Raw genomic sequence first — 22226 nt, 5'->3', positions numbered from 1 at the left:
TGTTTGCAACAGAGAGGATTCTGCTGAGGGTGCCTAAGGCCCAGGTAGTGGTGTTAAACTAGGTAATAGATTCAGTTTACCACCTAAAAATAAGAATGCTTCCTCCAACAGGCTTCAACAAAGTTTCCATTTATCAAATTTCAATGACAAAGCTTTGGTCAATCTGAGATCACAGCAGAGAACATTTGACGTAAGTGCTGCATACTTGGATTGAAAATGAAACCATATAGTTGTGAAGTAAACACCTTAACCACGCAGACATTTATCTATTTGGATTTGTTATAATGATTGTAAGTTATACAGCTCTGAAGTAAACAACTACACAACCATGTCTCTGCCCATTTGGGTCTGTTAAAAGACAGCAAAACCCCAGTATACACTTAAAATTCCACTTCCCTTTATATTTAGAGCTGGAAGTACATGAAAATATGCAAATGACTCAGAAGTTAAGTGGTTCCAGTTTAAGATCTTTTCAAAGAAAAACATGACAAGTTGTAGGGTCATCTTATGTCAAAAGGTAGACTTCATTACAAGGAAATGATAGACTTACACATAGAAAGTGATTTAAAAGTTACAACACCCACCACGATGTTAGAGACTTTGCTATAAACTCCATTCATGACACTCCCAACTAAACAACAGGGATAACAATGTTGAATAGAAATGTATTTACAGATAGCATTCTGCTCCCTGTCTCTATTCCTGCAGAAAGCTGACTGCTCTCAACAAATTAAACCTTCCTTTCTACTCCCATATATCATATGAAAATACTTCAAATAATCTCTTTCTTCCATGACAAAATCTTAGCCAAATTGTGAAATAATTCCCTGACAAACAACAAAACAAAAGAATTTATTCCTTATTCTGTGACTTTAACTACTGCAATAAAATGTTAGATTATTATAATGTGAGATTCTATATTTAGTGTAGAAAGTGGAAAGCAGAAAGGAAGTGAACTAAGACCTGTCTAAGTAAAGTGAGATACTTGCTGTGTTTAATATAACAAGAGAAATAATGTTACAGGCAGATGATAACTAACAGATGTGTTCTCAAGAGCCAAGATTATTTTTAAAACTGCCATGTAAAAAGAAACAGAATGACAACTGAACATCACATGCAAATTTACCAAAATAGAACCATCAGCAATAATAGCAGGTCAAAGTTATTGACCCCTGACTACAGGCTAGTCTTCAGAGAAACCTATCAAGCCATCCATTCTATTTTAGATTTCTATATTAGTAACTACGATCATTTTTCAAATTTCAACAAATCAAAAGTTTGATAGTTGCTCATTTCCCATAACCAAGTTCTCTATAACAAGCTGCAGAATTAAAACATCAAACAAGGCAGCAATGTCAAAAAAGGAAAATTTAGTACAAGCAGATGGCTAATGAGCATTCCATAATATCTTAGAATCATAAAAAAAAAAAAAAAACACTCGGTGGATATGAGTCATGGTGATAACATATTTTGTCCATTTGTCTTAGGTCAATCATTATACTGCAATCTAATCATACCCTTCCCAATACAGACAGAGTAACACTGAAGCTAAGATATAATTTATCTTTCTTCACAACTATTGGAACATGAAGCGCTCCTCACAACTGCAGGTTCAAGGGATGGTTGTGATTTGTAAACAGTTTTGAGTAAGAACCAGCAAGCATGCATACACAATGCACATGTGCACACTGGATTTATAAAACAGAAGAGAAGGATAAAAAAGCAATGTCAGACAAGTTATATGATGGTCTGCATGCCATGTCTGACACCAGCTTTGCTGCAATTTTCTTCTTTTAATAATCTTTTCTACTAAAGGTAGCTAGACATCTGGAGACATGGAAGAGAAGGCTGTCCATCCCACACCTATCAGAATCAGCAAATTCAGTGATTATTGACATCAAACAACAGGAATGTAAGAAAAGTTCAACTTGTAGGGAGGAGCACCTTAGAAATCTCAGACTCTGCAAAGTGTCAACAACAACAACAATAAAAGGGAAGACAATATGTTGCAAGAGGGCAACATGAAGCAGCAATGGAGTAACAAAAATACCTTTGTCATAGATGTTACTATAACAGTTGACCAAGTTGTAGCAGGAAGAAACACAAAAGCTACAGAACAACACACAAAACCAGAACAAGCATGGCCATTCTTATTCTTAATGTCAAGGTCACTAATGAAATGGAACCACTCCAACATACAACAGCTCTTGATCTAAATTCCTCCTTTTCACATGGTTTTTATGACTTGCATCACAGGGGTGGCACCCTCGTTTCTATCCCACTCAATTCTTCCTAACATACAATTCTAAAATTGTATTCATCTAAACAATCCTTTAAACTATTCAATGAATCTGGTTCAATTGCTGTTTCTCATGAAGAATCTGCCAGGAATCTATCCGTACAATTCTCAAAAGATTTCAATATGCTGACAACGATAACATCAAACGTTGATGTATTTCCATGACTATGAATTTGAAATCTATTTTCTTTTCAGGTGTTTCCTCTTTCTCCTCTATTTCTACCCTATTAAAACCAATTGATTATCAAGATTATACAACAGAAATTTTGTTTTTCCAATGTTTTTGAAGTTACCATCTTAATTATAATCTAATAAAATAATTTGACAAAATAATAAAAGAAAAACAGTTCTAAATATTTACTCTCTCTCGTTAATGCCACTGATTTCTCCAGGTTCTTTTCTTTCGTTCTTTTATCAAAAATGTTTCTCCAGTTCATTAATAATTATTTGATGAAAGAGATATGTTGAACACACCCACCAGTACTACTCTCCGTCTCCTACCTTATATTAACGTATATTTTCAATAATTCTCATTGATCTTTTGATACCAATATACAAAAACTCCAGCAAAGCATCCTTCATGCCTTGGAGCCAAACCTAACCTTCAGTGAATACAACCTAAAGAAAATATTGGTCATAATATTAATACATTGGACTCTCACCTACATTACAGCAATATGATTTGATGAAGGGACCCTTACATGGTCACCTGACCTGCTGAAAATAACAACCAAATGTTCATCAAACCACACCCTACCATCTTGAAAATAGGCCACACTAGATAGTGTAATCTGAGGTACATTATGCTTGAAAAAAAAAAAGCCAATACTGTTATGGTCAAAAGGCATCTGATCAGAATCCTGCTCAATTAAGATGACCCGGGGTGAAACAACAATAATATTACTATTATATACTGTTTGCCCAAGGTGCCATGCACTGGGACTAAACCTGAAACCATGTGGTTGGGAAGCAAACTTCAACTGTCCAAACAGCCATACTTACACCTATAGATTAGAACCACCAACCTCTCCATCAACAGCTAAATGCACAAATCAAATATGCAATAGAGCCATAAAGTGGTTGGCATTAGGAATGGCATCCAACCATAGAAACCATGCCAACACTGATAATTGGAGCCTGGTGCAATTCTTCAGCTGGCCAGCTCCTGTCAAACCACCCAACCCATGCCAGTTTGGAAAACGAATGTTAAACCACACTGGCATGGGTTGGACTGTTTGACATGGAGCTGGCTAGCAGGGAGCTGTCCAGACTCCAACTGTGGCATGGATTCTACAGTTGGATGCCCTCCCTAATGCCAACCACAACAGAGGGTGCTGGGTGCTTTTTATGTGCCAGAGTGTGTGTGTGTATTTGTATATATGTATGTATATATGTGTGTATATATATATATATATGTATATATGTGTATATGTTGTGTGTATATATATATATATGTATGTGTGTATATATGTTGTATATATATATATATGTGTGTGTGTGTGTGTGTGTGTATAATATGTGTGTGTGTGTACTCACTCACTCATTCATATACATTATATAAAAATAAAATTAAGAATTTGATTTATCGTTCAACATGATTAGGAATAAAATATTTAGTGCTTTTTGAAAATTTGAAACATTAAATCTAGTGCTCTCTTTAGCAGGAGCTAAAACTTAATATAAATGAACTAATTAATCGTTTAATACATAATGAACACTATTTATTGAAATTGTTGGAATATTTTGTTTTATCTTTTCAGTTTGTAACAGAATGAGCAATATTTTCACCAATTATCTCTTTGACAAAAAACTGTTATGATTGTATTCAATTCTCATTATTGGCGATATAAATGGTTGCTATTAACCGAAATACAAAAATTTAGAAAATAAAACAAATTAATCTTATAACAAGAAAATATTAAATAGTGTTACTTAGATGTTAATACTCTAAGTAGTTCTGATATTTCCTTCAGAGAGAAGTAATCATGTGATTGATACTGCTAACTGCGAAACAGATAACAAACCACAGGAAAGAGAATGGAAGCAAAAGCGGTGGAGGGTAAACAATTTAGAGTTGTGAAACAATACTATTAAATTTGGTTAAAGTTGTAATAGATTACAGACAAAACGCGTGGAGAAGGAAAGATCAAAAGTTAGACAATGAGGCACTGGGAGGGCAAACGTACAAAAGAAAGGTTACAGCATAGCAACAGAGCGCAAAAGAGGACTGGCTTTGGTTTTGTAAGTCTAAAGTCAAATGTCACCAGGAGAGAGCAGGGGAAATGGTGTGTCTAAAGCGGAAGGGTGTAAATTAAGTAATCCATATTTATTCCTTTTACAATTAACATTTAAACAGATTTCCCCCCATCACTCTCCAGTCTGTTTAACGCTGTAATGATGAGTGTGGAAGGAAGAACCAGTAGCATTAAATGGATCCTAATAAAGGGATATCCATCACATTGTGGGTGAGCTTTACTAACAGGACACAACAACCACCGGCTGTAGTGTGAAGATCAAATACTATTGACCACATCTCTATGTAGCAAAAGCTGACATAAATAATGGTTGGTTGATTGGATGCTATCTTTATATCCTATAGAAAGATGGGGAGAGAGAGAGCCTAAGAGAGATAGAGAGAGATTTAACATACAATGAGTAAAACAGTGCTATACACACACACACACACAAAATGGAGGAGGGGGAGGGGGAAATGAGAGTATTTGTGGAAGGAGTTTATACAACTGAGAAATAAGGAGGAGTCATTCTCTGCAGACACAAAATACACCAGCAATTAACATATTTACACATTCGACTCTGCCAGTACATATTATGCATGTCACTGTTTTGTTTTATTTAATCTCAAAACAATAAAGTATACTTTCAAAGCTACTCATCATATGATGGACAATACTCTAGTGTGTGTGTGCGTGTGTAGATATACATATATAGGTGTGTAGATATACATATATATGTGTGTAGATATACATATATATGTGTGTATATATACATATATAGGTGTGTATATATACATATATATGTGTGTAGATATACATATATAGGTGTGTAGATATACATATATAGGTGTGTATATATACATATATATGTGTGTAGATATACATATATAGGTGTGTAGATATACATATATAGGTGTGTATATATACATATATATGTGTGTAGATATACATATATAGGTGTGTAGATATACATATATAGGTGTGTATATATACATATATATGTGTGTAGATATACATATATATGTGTGTATATATACATATATATGTGTGTATATATACATATATAGGTGTGTATATATACATATATATGTGTGTAGATATACATATATAGGTGTGTAGATATACATATATAGGTGTGTATATATACATATATAGGTGTGTATATATATATATCGGACATTAAACAATGATGATATATCATCATCATCATCATCATCATCGTTTAACGTCCGCTTTCCATGCTAGCATGGGTTGGACGATTTGACTGAGGACTGGTGAAACCAGATGGCTACACCAGGCTCCAATCTGATTTGGCAGAGTTTCTACAGCTGGATGCCCTTCCTAACGCCAACCACTCAGAGAGTGTAGTGGGTGCTTTTACGTGTCACCCGCACGAAAACGGCCACGCTCGAAATGGTGTCTTTTATGTGCCACCCGCACAAGCCAGTCCAGGGGCACTGGCAACGATCTTGCTCGAAAACCCTACAAGGCCAGTCAGGCGGTACTAGCAACGGTCACGCTCGGGATGGTACATCTTATGTGCCACCTGCACAAGAGCCAGTCCAGGGGCACTGGCAACGATCTCACTTGGCTTGCCGGGTCTTCTCACGCACAGCACATTTCCAAAGGTCTCGGTCAGTAGTCATCGCCCCGGTGAGGCCCAATGTTCGAAGGTCTTGCCTCACCACCTCAGCCCAGGTCTTCCTGGGCCTACCTCTTCCACGGGTTCCCTCAACTGTCAGGGAGTGGCACTTTTTCACGCAGCTATCCTCATTCATTCTCACCACATGTCCAAACCAGCGCAATCGTCTCTCTTGCACACCACTACTGATGCTTCTTATGTTCAGCTTTTCTCTCAAGATACTTACACTCTGACGGGTATGCACATTTACATTACACATCCAGCGGAGCATACTGGCTTCATTCCTTGCGAGCTTACGCATGTCCTCAGCAGTCACAGCCCATGTTTCACTGCCATGTAGCATGGCTGTTCGTACACATGCGTCATACAGTCTGCCTTTTACCCTGAGTGAGAGTCCCTTTGTCGCCAGCAGAGGTAAGAGCTCTCTAAACTTGGCCCAGGCTATTCTTATTCTAGCGGTTACACTTTCAGCGCACCCACCCCCACTACTAACTTGGTCACATATATATATATATATATATATATATATGGTTTGATCAATAAGTATCCGGACTGTTGCCATAGTAATGAAGCTAAAGTACACAGAGTGAAGCCGTTTGCTACACATTGACCTTGAACTCTACCGTATATATGCACAAAGTTTTAACATACTAGCTCACTTCTGCTGTTTATAGCAGTGCTTGGAAGGAAGGTGTATAGCTTGTGATCGTCACATTGACCATGACAGAGAAAGTTGTCATGGTAATACCTGCTCAGAAGCTTATGCTAAAGTCTGGATACTTATTGATCAGACTTTGTATATAATCTTTTACTTGTTTTTGCCACTGAACTGTGGCCATGCTGGGAATATTGTCATGAAGGGTCTTAATGAAACAAAATTGACTCCAGGATTTATTTTCTTTCAGACTGATACTTATTCAATTGGTCTCTTTTGCTAAATCAGTAAATTCCGGGGATGTAAACAAACCAACACCGGTTATCAGGTGTGGAGAAATATAGACAAACATATACACACACACATATAGACATACATGTATATGCACATACATATATACACACATACATGCATACATACATACATATGCACAATGGACTTCCACACAATCTCTATCTACCAAATTCACTCGCAACACTTTGGTTGACCTAGGGCAACAGTCACTTGTCCATAGAGCCATGCAATATCACCTGAAACCCAAAACCACACAGTTACAAAGTGAGCTTCTCTTAACCACAAAACAATGCCTGTGCCTACACACACACACACACACACACACACACACATTTAAAACAAAAGTTGATGATTCTCCCTGACCAGACACGCACTTATCCCACTTGACTGAGTTATTACAATAAATAACAATTATGTTTTTATTTGCCTTCTGCTTTCCTTTTTCTATTAGTCAACAACAAAATAGGAACAACTTCTAAAATTTAAAAGTAAATGCTTCAAGTTGTCTTATAACAATCATTTTATACATGTCTGGCATTAACAGTTAAATTGGTCTCAGCTCACAACACCAAGTTACTGAATTCTACAATAGTAGAACTAAATAATTAAATTCTGAATAAGGTTTAAGTTGTTAATTACCAACTGTTTCTGGGTTAATTTCTAGCCAGTTGACGTAAAACATTTCAACATTCATTCAATGAGGTCTTCCTACCCTCTTATTTATATGCACACTCACATTAGTTCACTTCTTTATCTGCAACACACACACACACACACTCATTGTGGCACGAGAGATAAAATTTATGAAAACAAATTTGTTTGCAACTACAACTTTGGTACTGTGCTACATATATTCCATAACAATTACATTGGTTTATGCTTTACAATAATAAGAAGGCTATCATGACCTTATATAGCCTATAAGATTATATAATCTCTTAAAGGTAATTTTCAGAGTCCCTTGAACCTAAGAATGTGGTTTCCATTCCTGGACTAGGCAAAGCATTGTGTTCTTAAGCAAAACACTTTATTTCACATTGCTCCAGTACACTCAGCTGGCAAAAATGAGTAATCTTGCAATGGACTTGTGTCCCAACCAGGGGGTAATATATGCACCATGGAAACTGAGAAACGAGCTCTATGAGTCAGGAGGACCTACCCAACCACCTAGAAATATTTTTAACACCCTTCCCACTTTTGTTAATAAGATCACAGAATAGATTTTGCATCCTCATAATTCTTCCAAGGTGTTGGACAAGTTTATAAAAGTTGGAACTATCTTAATTTTATGAAACATAGCAATTTATCTGACCCACCCACTTTCAATGTTCAGTATTTGAACTAAAAACAAAGTCTATGAGAAACACTGATCTATATATTTTTACATTTAAAATAAAACAGAATTATTGAAAACTGTTGAAAACAGAATTACTGAAAAAATGTGTCTTCTATGAATGACATGTCTCAAATGTGATTCCAGCTTTAATAATAACTAACAACATATAGGGTTAAAAACCCTTCAACAGAAGGGCAGACAGCCATCTGTGGGAACCTTAACTGTCTTGATTACATGTACTGTAACCCAAACAGTCATGGTTACTGGTTCTTTAACAAAACAATTTTTTTCGGTCACAAGAAATATTTTGTACAAAACTTACATAACATTGTTATTTGACGTAAGTTAGCAAGAAAAAATATCACCAATCTCTTTCTCTTCCTTGCTGAATGGTTGTTGCTATGAGAAAAGAACATCCAGCTGTAGAAACAATTGCTTCAGCAACATATACAACATATATGTGGCATTAATGAGAGAGAGTAAATATTTAGAACTGTTTTTCTTTTATTATTTTGTTAAACCTACTTGCTTGTGCAAACACACCAATTTAAGAAGCAAAAAGTGTACTTTATATCATCAATGATGGTATTTATATTTTCCTAAACACATTATCTCTGAAAGTAAAACAATGGAACATATAGTTCAAATGTTTCTTTCTACAGGGAAGTCTTAATAAATTTCTTGCACTGAAAGTATATCTAATACAGAATTTTAGTAAAATTTTGAAAATGAATGGAAAGAATATTTTTTAAAATGGAGTAGAGCACACTGTTCAGGATCTCACACACCCATACCAACTGACCACTAGTTGGTTCCCATTGTTGAAGCCAGGCTAAAACTATGTTGACCATAGTATATGAGGATTGTGTAATATAACAAAGAGATAGTAGGGGAAATGTTGGTACAAAGTCAGCAATTTAAGGGAGGAGGAGGGACTAGTCAATTATATTGACTCCAATATGTGGGAATATGTGGCTGCTACAGGGACGTCAATAATTTCTGATGGCTAAAGTTTGTCACAGAATGTAGTTCTATATTTAAGAGATGAGGAATTGTGTACATTATCTACATTTGATGGATATTTGTCCTCATCTTGTTTGTTGCTAACACAATGTTTCAGCTGATATATCCTCCAGCATTCCTCAGGTGTCTTGGGGAAATTTTGAACCTGGGTTCTCGTTCCTAAGGTATTTTTTAATATTATTGTTGTTATTATTATTATTATTATTATTCAGGTCACTGCCTGGAATTGAACTCGGAATGTTGGGTTTAGTAGCCCGTGCTCTTAATCACTACGCCATTATTAGTAATAATAATAACAATAATAACATTGAAAAAATACCTTAGGAATGAGAACCCAGGTTCGAAATTTCCCCAAGACACCTGATGAAGGCTGGAGGGTATATCAGCCAAAATGCTGTGTTAACAACAAACAAGATGAGGACAAATATGTCAAATGTAAATATGTAAATAATGTATATTTGTTACAGAAATAGAATTCTTTTGTAGTCAACATTTATGATTCTATGCTCAGTATTTAGACAAATAAACAAAGCATATGACAACTATTCTCAAGGCTGTATGCTATCATTATTTTACAGTTATAGACTATTAGCAAAGTAAAATTGTTAATTGCTTTGAATGTGTTCCACATCAACCCACACAGGAACCAAATAGGGCAGCCACAACAATAACAAATGGAGACTTAGTATGTTATGTTGGATAGACGTTTCATGTTTATTTTAGCAAATACATTCAACCATACTATATGAAAAATTAAAATGATAGTTTGTCAAAGAACAACTATAAATAGTTTTTGTCTGAAATGCTTACCCTAGATTTAATCATTTTTATCATTAATGTTAAGACAGTACTTTTTTTCCTTCACTAAAAACAATAAACTCCGGAATTTACTTTTAAATTAAGAATTATAATATGACTATCTTAATGTTAGTTTGAAATATGACAAAGATAAGACTTGTATCAGATGAAACAAACTTCATTTCAGCTTGGAGTTGTTTCATGCCAAATTCAATTAATATTATAACAAACCTTTTCATGCAGTAATTATAATAGACTTTACATTTAGATTACAACACTGCTAAACAGATTATTAGTGACAAAAAAAGTTGTCAAGCTTAAACTTTGATAAATATTTTTACTAATAAGAAGACTAGCGCCATAGACATATCAAACCCTCCTTTGGGGTGTAGATATAAATAAATGGGGTTGCTGGTGTATATTGTTTCATTTTAATTGGTGCAAGTTTTGGGGGGTGTTTTTCTGTTTATATGAAAGCAGAGAAGGATACAGAGGGGGATGGGGTTCTTGATAGTGGTGGAGGGGAAGGTTCTTAACCATATGTTTAGGACAGAGTTGAGGAGAGAAAAGTACAGTGTTGTAAGAAAGGGAGGGAGACAAGTGTCTGAAATAAACACCCACAGCCATTTTCAGTCTTTCTTTACAGGAGTGTAAAGAGGTTAGAGTTTATTGTTTTAGTTTTTTTACTGTTGGAAGGAAAGGATAATAAGAAGGGATTTCTAAAGAAAGGAAGAGGGTGTGATCTGAGAGACTAAGGGGAGGGGCAAAACACAGTGGAAGTGATGTAAGGAAGAAGGACAAATGAATTAAATTTAGTTGAAAGTGGAATACAGTTAGCAAGTCTAGTGGAATGGAAGGCGTTGCAATAGAAGAGTAACTAATTGAAAGATCATCATGTTGAATTTTTTCTTGGATGTTAGAATAATGTGTAGTGAGAGAGAGAGAAAGAGTGTGTGTGTCCTATTCTAAGTATACATTTAATTGTCTAGCAAAGTTAATTGGTAAAGGTCCAGCATTTATTCAAGGTTAAACCAGATTCACTAAGAAAGCAGTTGAAGGGTATATCTGTGTGTGTGTGTGTGTGTGTGTGTGTGTGTGTGTGTGTGTGTGTGTGTGTGTGTGTGTGTGTAATTTGATATTCTTTAAAATCATTATTGCTAATGTTGAAGTAAAACTCAATTTGCATATATTTGCATGTTAGTTCTTGATTATTGCAGTATCTGATAAAGTTGAGTTTGTTATGACTTATTAAAAACATTAGCTGGAAACAATTGTTCAATATCTTATACCTTGTGACACACTGACATAGTGTACAGAACAATCACCTGAAATTTAACCTAATCAACAGGTGGTTATACTAACACAGTTATGCAGTCAACCAACAATTTCACTCCAGGGCAAAAACCAGGTAACAACAAGAAGCTGAATAACTAAAATTACTTTGTATTTCCATGAAACTACAAACACAAAGAGAAACTAGATGAAAATTCATTCAACCATCATCATCATCATCATCATCATCATCATCATCATCATCATCGTTTAACGTCCGCTTTCCATGCTAGCATGGGTTGGACGATTTGACTGAGGACTGGTGAAACCGGATGGCAACACCAGGCTCCAGTCTGATTTAGCAGAGTTTCTACAGCTGGATGCCCTTCCTAACGCCAACCACTCAGAGATATTAATATTCATAAGGTCATCTGATAAAAGGTATATCCAAAAGAAATTATTTCTCATTCAGACCAAACGATTCTACCTCTATAAACTTACTCAACCAGACAAAATTGCTCCCATTCTTAAAATAGGAGTTCCCTTTAACCAGGTCAATCCCATTCTTCCAAAGCATTGCTAATTTTATTACTAAAGTTGCAAAATCTCGTTGACATTAACTTATCATTGTGAGAGGATTTACAACTTCTGTTTGTTTAGGTACACTTTGAATGCATTCAAAGTCACAGAGGTACAAAGATTCCTTCTGGAAGAATATCGAACTCATCAGTGTAATTAGTAGTGTTTTATAACGGACATAAATAATCACTAATAATCACTAATTCACTGAAATCAAAACTGCTCTAGAGTTAAATACTGAAGGTTTATGGAGATATCAACTCCAAAAAGAAAGCAAAACTTCTCCAACAATTATCTCCTGTCTTGTAACCCAAAGGAATTTGAAAATTAATGTTTAACTGATTTTATTTCATAGCATGAAAACATCATCATCATTTAACATCATTGTCTATGGTGGCAAGGGTAGGACAGTTTGACCAGGGCTGGCAACCTGGGAGGCTGCACCAAACTCCAGTCTGTCTTGGCATGGTTTCTACAGCTGGATGCCCTTCCTAACGCCAACCACTCCAAGAGTGTAATGGGTGCTTTTATGTGCCACCGGCATGGGTGCCATTTGCATGACACCAGTATCTGCCATAACTGCAGTTTTACTTGGCTTGATGGGTCGTCTTCTCAAGAATAGCATAATGCCAAATAGATTCACTAATTACCTCCGTGAGGCCCAATGTTTAAAGCACGGCATAATGCCAAATGGTCTCGGTCCTTACCTCCATGAGGCTCAATGCTCGAAAGGTGCTCTTACATGCCACTGGCATGGGTGCCATTTGCATGACACCAGTATCTGCCACAGCTGCAATCTAAGCTGTGCCTGACATATCAGCACCACCTGTATGCAGCACACACACAATACAAATAATAATACTATAGGATATATATATATATATATATATATATATATATATAGATAGATAGATATATATGTCTTGTCACATAGGCAAGTGACTCAGAGCTGAAGTGTCAGGCAAAAACTGTCTATAAAATACTGGAAATCTATAAACCATTACCAGTTAACATTCAATTCCTGACACGTTTTAAACAAATGACATTCTTCAATTTGTTTAATTAACATTTGTTTCTTATCCCATTATATCCATTGAATAGACCAACTTTTGTTGAAATCTCACACATTGGCTTCCATTAGGTTCTATCAATGATGGTTGTAACATTTTTAGCTGAAGACAGATGTAACTATACAAGGTGAATTTCTGCATTTTTCCAACACTTTAAACTGATCAATACAATTTGTTGCTGCAATACAAAACACACACGTACACACACACACAAAAATTACTTGATAATGACAACAACAACAAAAACATGTCCAAACAGAAAATTGATTAGAAATGCATAAATTTAATAATAACAATGTTTTTGAGATTCCGGTTCAAATGACATGAGTGTTTTTGTTTCACTTTTGACACGTAATACTTAAATAGTGGAGGAGATATGATGTTGCTCTGGGCTGGAAGTATGCAAGAAGTTAACATTTTTTTTACTAAAACACAACCGGGACCCTAAGTAAGGCATGTGTAAAATTTGAATGAAATTATACATTGCAGGGTAATCCCTTTTCGCAGGAGCTAGGACGGCAATTTCTGATGAAGCAATTGCTGGTGATCTGTTGCTACACAGTTTTGCCAGAATTCTATCAGATTGGGCAGATGTTGATGCACCATTTTGCATTATGTTCAAAGTAGCTTCTGGAATGTCATTTTAAACCGGTTGCTTCCTTTCCCCAGCAAGCTCTTTTCTTTGGAGGCATAATCTATGTATATATTAAACAGAACAACAAAAGTTATAATAGATAGCAGGGTCTGTACTTTTCACATATCTGTAATTTTTCAGATTAACACCTGCACGATTACCCAACCCTAATCCTAAACCTAACCCTAACCCTAACCCTAAAACCCTAACCCTAAAACCGTAACACTAATCCTAACCATAACCCCTAAACCCTAACCCTAAAACCCTAACCCTAACACCCTAGTGAAAATCGTGGTATATTTACAAAATATCGACGAACATGAGTTATATTTTACTGAATGATTGTGTACTTGCATGTGTATGCGTTTGAGAGAGCAAGAGAGGAAGAGGTAGGGAGAGGGGGAGAAAGGGCTAGAGGTAGTTAAAAGTTTTCTTATGACGGCTTCTCTTCACTGACTATTACTTCATTAGAAATCTATGGATGCACTTACGCACATAATAGAGAAAAATTAAACAAATATGGACGACTTGCTCCGAAACACCACCGAGTTGGGAACACTTCTCAAAAATAACCTGCAGTTGTTTCCTTCAAAATTCCTACATGCTCAAAATGTACATACATCAAGGTATATTTGTAGAAAATTTCACGAAAAAATATTCATTTTCCTGGAAGTTAAGTGGAATTTCCGAAAATTGTCCCCCACCCTCCTCCCAAAACACTTTCACTGAAAATTTTTGTATATTCGGAATCTACATAATAAATAATATATGCATAGAAAATTTCATTTAAAAAAATATTCATTTTTCTGAAAGTTATGACCTTCCAAAGTCGGTGGGTACAACTCTGTAGTTATGCCACATTGACGAACGTGAATGATTGTTTACTTGCACGTGTATACGTTTGCGAGAGAGAGAGAGGAAGAGAGGAAGAGGGTAAGATAGAGAACGGGAGCAATGTGTATGTTGTTGTCACAGATTACGTATGTGTGGTCGTGTGTGTTTTTACGTATCAATGTTATGAAAAATCGGTAAAGAATACTGAGAAGAAAGTTTAATCTATGACGTTGTATGTATCACTTTCTCTCTCTGTTGAGCGCGTGTGTAAGAACGCTGTCCAAGGTAGAAGGGAAGAAATATAAAAGTTGCTAGAAACAACAGCCAAATCTCCCTTAAATCACACAAAGTAAACGGAATTTTAAAAATCTAATTACTGGAAAGTTCAGATCGAGAAAATTCCATTGATGTAAAAATTTTAACGAAAAAGTGGAAAATGTGGATTTCTATAAATTTTTTAAAAGGCTTCACACAGACACAACTTCAGCTTTATATATTAAGATTGAGAAGTGAATCACATACAGAATGTCAGGTCACATAGAGAGAGCTGGGTCAGATAAAGAGTGCCAGATCAAACAGTAAATTCTGAACCACATACTGACTGTTGGTTAACATACTGATTGCCAAATCACAAAGTCTAAGAAAAAGAATTGAACTTGTGCTTTTAATTTGCATGAAAAAAAAAAAAGAAAGAAAGAGAAAAAACAAAGAAAGAGAAACAAAGCTGAATATTTTTTTAACCATCAGCATTTATGTGTTGTTCGAAATATTGGTAAAATTGATTAAAAATCTTCCTGAGATATGAAGCATTATTTAAGCTGACATGATAAGGTAATAAATACTAACTCAATTATATTCCTAATATAATTTGAAATGATAAAACAACAGATAAATGTTAAGGGCCATCTAGCTGTTCAATGATGAGACACTGAAAATATAGTCACTTCTTTGCTTTTATGTTTGTTTCATATAAAATATACAACTATATAATTTGGGGGTATATTGAAATATTTAACATAAAGTACATAAAATAATTATTCATAGACATGATTAAAACAACACCACCACCATCTGTTTAATGAGTATAAATCAACCAGTATAGATCATCTCCAAGCCTAAACCTTTGTTAATCTTCCAGATAAGAGCAAGAATTCTGCTTGTTTTGTTGACACACTATCCACCACCACCACCCACCTACCCACCCACACGCGCGCGCACACACACACACACACACACACACACACACACACACACACACACACACACACACACACAGGGTCCCCAGCCAACACCATCTGGATAATGTCATTCTCTTTAATACAAATATCAATGATTTAATCTAAAAATAGTTCTTTGTTTGGGGTCATTCAGTGGTCAAGCTCTCCCCTGCTTTCTTTTAATGACATTACATTAATGGCTTCTAAATAGTTGGCCCAATCAAATATTAATGTTAGTGGCACAAAAGATCTTTCCTTTTATTGTTAGTAAATATATTTAGTGAGTTTTAACATTCCTAAAATTACACAAGTTTCTCAACTAAACCAAACTTAGTTGCTATAGTAACCAGATTCCTGTATTACTAGATTACAATAGTTACTAAATTACTGTTTTAACTAGAATTTATTTGATCAAATCCACTAAAGTTGACCTCAGCAGGATTTAACTTCAATAATTTTTTAAAGATAGTTTATGGTGCTCTGATGTTTCTATCACTCTGCTTTAAGTAATAAAATATAATAATAATTTCTTTTGATTGTTATTAAATAATCCTTTCATCGCGGCCAGAATACTGAAAGCCTAATCAATGTGGCCCAGGCATTGAATACCAACTCAGTGAAAAAGAATATATACCATTCAAGTGCATCGGACCTCTGCAGAATGTGTGGGAAGAGAGTCGAAAGTGAGACTTGCATTGTTAGTGCTTGTGAAAGTCTTGCGCAAATAGAGTAGAAGCATAGACATGACAAAGTAGCCGAAAACCTCCACTGGCTACTATGCTGTAAGTATGGATATGAGGTTATGGTTGCTTGGTACCAACATACACCGGAAAAGGTAATGGACGAAAAGGGGAAGGCAAAATGACACTAAGCATCTTGCCTGGTGTGCTAACAATTCTGTCAGCTTGCCACCCTTAAGCAAAATATAATATCATGAAGTATTGCACAAATAAAATATTTTCAATACAATAGGAAATAGAAAATGAAATGAAAATAATGCACCTGCCCAATGCATATAGAGAAATTATGTACCCAAAGCATACACAGAAATCGTACAATAAGTAGCAAAAATTAAAATTTAAACCAAGTCACTCCAAAATGTTTTGAGCAAGTATAATAACATGAAATTGCTAATAAAAATAAAAGCTACAATAGCAATAGGAATATCAATAAGAACAACAACAAAGATGATGATGATGATGATGATGAAATCAAAGACATGTTCTAACGCTGCAATAACAATGAAGATATTGATTTATTTACAAGGAAACATTTTGAATTAAAATGTTATTTTCAAGCTATACCTTAAGAAATTTAAGATATAATTTGTGAAATTAAGACAAAGATTTAAATATCGGAGATGATATGTTTGTTAGTAAAATTATAATTTTTCAGACTATTGATGAACTTCATCTTTGGACATAAAAACTATTTTAATATTTACATCTCCTCTACATTTCAATCAGTTTGATCTTGTTATCAGGGGTACACAGCCATGGGTATGTCTACATAGTCTTTGACTGGATTTCACTGAGGAACCTTTAGTTCTAATGAAAGGTTAACAATGTTGCTATCTGTTAGGCTTTTTAGTAAAAAAATAAAGATTTCAAGTTCTAATCCAGATCAAACTGCTAGAAATGTAGTCTGTGGATATATCTAAATACTGAATCAAAATATGCAATGATTATATTAAAATAAATAAACATCGTACCTAAATAAAGGAAGGAAGGAAGATTTAGATACTTAGGTACAATATCTATGCACAGATATAGGTGTGCTTTGAGGGAGCTTTGGCTGCAATTTCAGTCAGGTTGAACAGCTGCACAGAGGTTTCCTTCAAAGGCTCAAGCTAACAATGATTTCTAGCAATTATGCCAGGCAATAAATGTATGAAAAGCAGATGCAGTATTAAATTGTATAGGCAAGTACTAAGGCTCAACTCAGTCAAATATACCTCCATCCCAAGTATTTATGGCGTAATACTAATCTCAAAAAAAAACAATATTAATTTTTGAGTACAGAAGATAAAGGATTAGAATTTACAATTTCCTTTCTTCTTGAAAATATCTTTTACAACACTTGAGAATTTGTTATTTAAATTTTTTTTTCTCTTTTCCTAAATAAGAAAACTGGTAACCAGTGTATTAAAAGTATAAAGATACCTTATTCTAGTAAAAAAAAACAAAAAAAAAAAACTAAACAATGTATATGGCATCATAATGCTGAAACTATAGAGCAAAGAACGAGTTCTTTGGTAGCTGAATAGCTCCAAAATACCCAAGATAAACAGGTACAAAGAAAATAAAATGGTGCAGAAAATTCTAAAGAAATCAGAATGTTAAGTTATCAAAGTATTGAAACAGACTTTTTCTACCTCACTTCTTTCTAGTTCTTCCTTAGCATCAAAGAGTTTATGTGTGTGTTATATGTGAAGCAAATATAAACATACATACATTTTCATATAAATACACACACATATACACAAACACGTGTATGCGCAATAATTCTTTCCACACGAGAGACTTCTATCTAAAGACAACTTGAAAAATGGATGAACAGGAGCCACAAAAACGAGATAACAATCACAAATGCTGAGCTATTTTCTTAAAGTACAGTGTTGGTTTAGATTAAATACAATAAAGAACTGTTTCTTTCTTTGTTTTTTTTTTGTTTTCCAGAGAGAAAGAGAGAGGGGAAGGAGAGGTGGGGAGAATGAAGAAAATTATGCTGTTGACTTCAATGAGAATAGATTAATGAGGTAACGAAAAAGCTTCTATATAGCAGCTCAACTGGCTAGAAAGAGCAACAAAATCTCCCTCAAATTACACCTTACCACCTTGTACTCTGAGACATACTCTTAAAAAGATATGTAGAGGTAGTCATGACTGAAATCCTTCAACCATAGGTCTATTTAATCGAGTTTAACCTGGGGTTGAACAACAATATGAGAAGAGCATTTTCTTTTCTCACAAGAGATTCCTGATTAACTAAAATAAAAAAAAAAGGTTTCCAGTGCAATACAGAACAACTTGTATCCATGTAGCAACATGTAGCCAACCATCACAAAAATAAACTTGTGTTTTAACAGCAGCAACATGTGGTCATGTAGGCAATAACGAACCATATGTTCGAAAATCAACATGTAGTGACGTAGCCAACAACCACAACAACAAACATGTGTCTAGACCACAGTACCATGTGGTGTTCATGAGAAAACAATCCAAGTAAGCAGACACTCACTTGTCTGCTTACTTCATTTATCCTTGACACTAGTTTATGTCTGTGGCCTAGAAACTTAACTCTTAACAACAGAAACCACCATTTAGATGCTGCAGGCAGGTATAATAATTCATTGCTGTAAACTACCAAAGAACAGTAAAAATTGGCAAGTGGTACTATTTGTCTGACAGTATAAACTTCCAATTATTTGAGCAAAAAACATTACCTGCAATAGACTAACAACCAAGCAGAAATATTTGATGACAAGCTCCACCAAAATTCATCACCTGGACTATTAGTGCTGGTCAGATCTGTTGCAATAGATATATAATCAGAGGCATTCTAGACAAGACCATTTTTTTTTATTTTTTTTTTAAATTCAGACTTAGTGTATCTAAGATGAGTCTAATGGATTCTCTTTTTCTTTTTAAAGGAAATTTGGCAGCCATTTTTAGAATGTTGAGCTACTGCATAGGGGCTGCAGGTCACTCAATAACAAAATGTGCGTAGACAGTTCTGTCACCATCTTAGTCAAAACTATGAACAGAGTTTTACCTGCATAAGATTAATATATCAAATAATATCTCAGAGAATAGTTAGTGTACAAAATAATGTTTTCAACCAGAATATGAAACATAAGATCTCATACATATATGCACCAAACAATTGGCTTCTTTTCCGTCTACAAAATCCACTTAAAAGCTTTAGTTAACTTCGAACAGTAGTACAAGACAGCTGCTCAAGGTGCCATACAGTGGGACTGAACTCAAAACTATCTAGTTGGGAAGTGGATTTTTTAACACTGTCATGCTTTAATTGCCTAGTGAGTGAAGAGGCATGTAAGTGTTCTCTGAAGAATTGTTATAAATAGCCAGTCAGAACAATCCATTATTTTTCAAGCTATATATATATATATATATATATATATATATATACATATATATATCGTGTCGTCGTTTAACGTCCGCTTTCCATGCTAGCATGGGTTGGACGATTTGACTGAGGACTGGTGAAACCAGATGGCTACACCAGGCTCCAATCTGATTTGGCAGAGTTTCTACAGCTGGATGCCCTTCCTAACGCCAACCACTCAGAGAGTGTAGTGGGTGCTTTTATGTGTCACCCGCACGAAGGCCAGTCAGGCGGTACTGGCAATGGCCACGCTCAAAATGGTGCATATCATGTGCCACCTGCACAAAAAAAAAAAATACACACACATATATATCATCGTTTAACGTCCGTTTTCCAGGCTGGCATGCACACACACACACACACGCACGTACGCATGCATGCGCGCGCACGCACACACTTCTATCAGTTTATCTCTACCAAAAGCATTCATAAAGCTTTGGTTGACCTCCCCAGAGATATAGTAGAAGACATTTGCACAAGGTGCTATGTAGTGGGACTGAACCGAAGACCATGTGGTTGGGAAGTGAAATAGCCATGCCTAGAAAAATCTTGCTGCACCCTCCAGGTACAAAGGATCACATTAATTTTGTTAGTGAGTTTTTGAGGCATTCTCATATCTGACTTTACAGCAACCTCACTTATTTATGAAACTCCAATACAGTAGATAATTTAAACTCAAGACACAAACAGCCATGGCAAAAACCACAAGGCATTCCGTCTGATACTCTAAGACCTCCACTAATCCACTGACCTTGTCTGGTATGTTATTTATCAGTGTCCATAAATGATGGAAGGCAAAGTTGATATCAGCATGACCTGAACTAGGAGTGTAGAGAATGCCATTGGAATTTTTGAGCTATACAACCATAGTCATCTGTGAGGTAACCATTTGACAGTATATTATAATGCCAAATTAGTCAAGGGTCTCCTCACTATTGATACTAATATATACACTGTTACATTTAGAACAAAAACTAGTACAAACAATCCTACATATATACAGTCTCCACATTTTGGAATGTGTATTACTGAATGAGAAAAATGTTATTTTGAACATCAATGAGTCAGGTGTTCACAAAAGAATGGGCTCTTGCATTAATATACTAATTAAAGAGAAATTTGTGGAATTCTTTAATACTCAAACCCACAGACAATGCATGCAAGCATACATATGTATTTTTTTTTACTTGTTTCAGTCATTAGACTGCAGCCATGTTGGGACACCATGTTGAAGAATTTTAGTCAAAGAAATCAACCCAAGTACTTTTTTTTTTTTAAGCCTATTACTTACTCTGTCAGTCTCCCATGCTAAACTGCTAGGCTGTCAAGTGATAGTGGGACCCACACACACACACACGATGGGTTTCTTTCAGTTTCTATCTACCAAATCCACTTGTAAGGCTTTGGTCAGTCTGAGGCTATAGTAAAAGACACTTGCCCAAGGTTCCATGTAGTTGTAAAGCAAACTTCTAACCACAATCATGTAAATACACACACAATGTTCAATTATTTTATGAACTAGTTACAAATTTGCTCAAGAACAGCTGCATGCCACATAGAAACAATTTTCTGGACTTTCTATTTCAGGTTTTGGAACTGTATTAGAAACCACGTTTCTTGGTTAAAGACAGAAAAAAGGATGGTATAGTCTCAACCAGAATGCCTCTCTCAGTCTACAAAAACAGATCTGACACAAGCAGCAGCATAGCTAATATTGGAGCAACTACTCCTACTGAACATGTTTTTCAAAATTGGTTTTTTTTCAACAATTCCTTTTAACTCTTTAGTTCACTTGTGCAATAAAAGTCAAATCTCTTTTTTCCTATTTTTTAAAATTCACATGGTCTTGGAACAACTTTCTGGCATTATTACTTTATCTGACCAACCTCCCATGTTTTTTGAACTGTCTGCTCAATCTCTTGGGATGCATTCATTGGTGGTGCTGACATCTGAAGAACCAAAACAAACCCTGACGTCAAAACCTCCTGACACTGGATGATTCCATGGAATCTTTTGAGAAGAATTGCAGGAAACGTGAAATTTCTCAGTCATATATTCTGATTAATCAATCCTTGTGAAACAAAGCAAACTCCATGGGAGGACAATGTACTCCAGTACACATGCACCTAATTCAGACTAAAATACTTTAACAGTATTAACACAACCTCTCCCCCCCCCCTTCATCCACACCCACACTTTCTCTCTTCA

General features: G+C 35.3%; 1 protein-coding gene across 5 annotated transcripts in view; it reads right to left on the bottom strand.

Moving 5' to 3' along the window:
- Nucleotides 1-22226, bottom strand: part of LOC106884484 (uncharacterized) — a 249654-nt gene that overhangs the window by 213769 nt on the left and 13659 nt on the right. The gene's annotated exons all lie outside the window — the stretch shown is intronic.

Source organism: Octopus bimaculoides, chromosome 12 (assembly GCF_046866305.1).
Source record: "Octopus bimaculoides isolate indiv1 chromosome 12, ASM4686630v1, whole genome shotgun sequence".
In the NCBI taxonomy this organism is placed as follows: domain Eukaryota; kingdom Metazoa; phylum Mollusca; class Cephalopoda; order Octopoda; family Octopodidae; genus Octopus; species Octopus bimaculoides.
The sequence above is the reverse complement of the archived record's forward strand: the minus strand, read 5'-3'. Positions and strand labels throughout refer to the sequence as shown.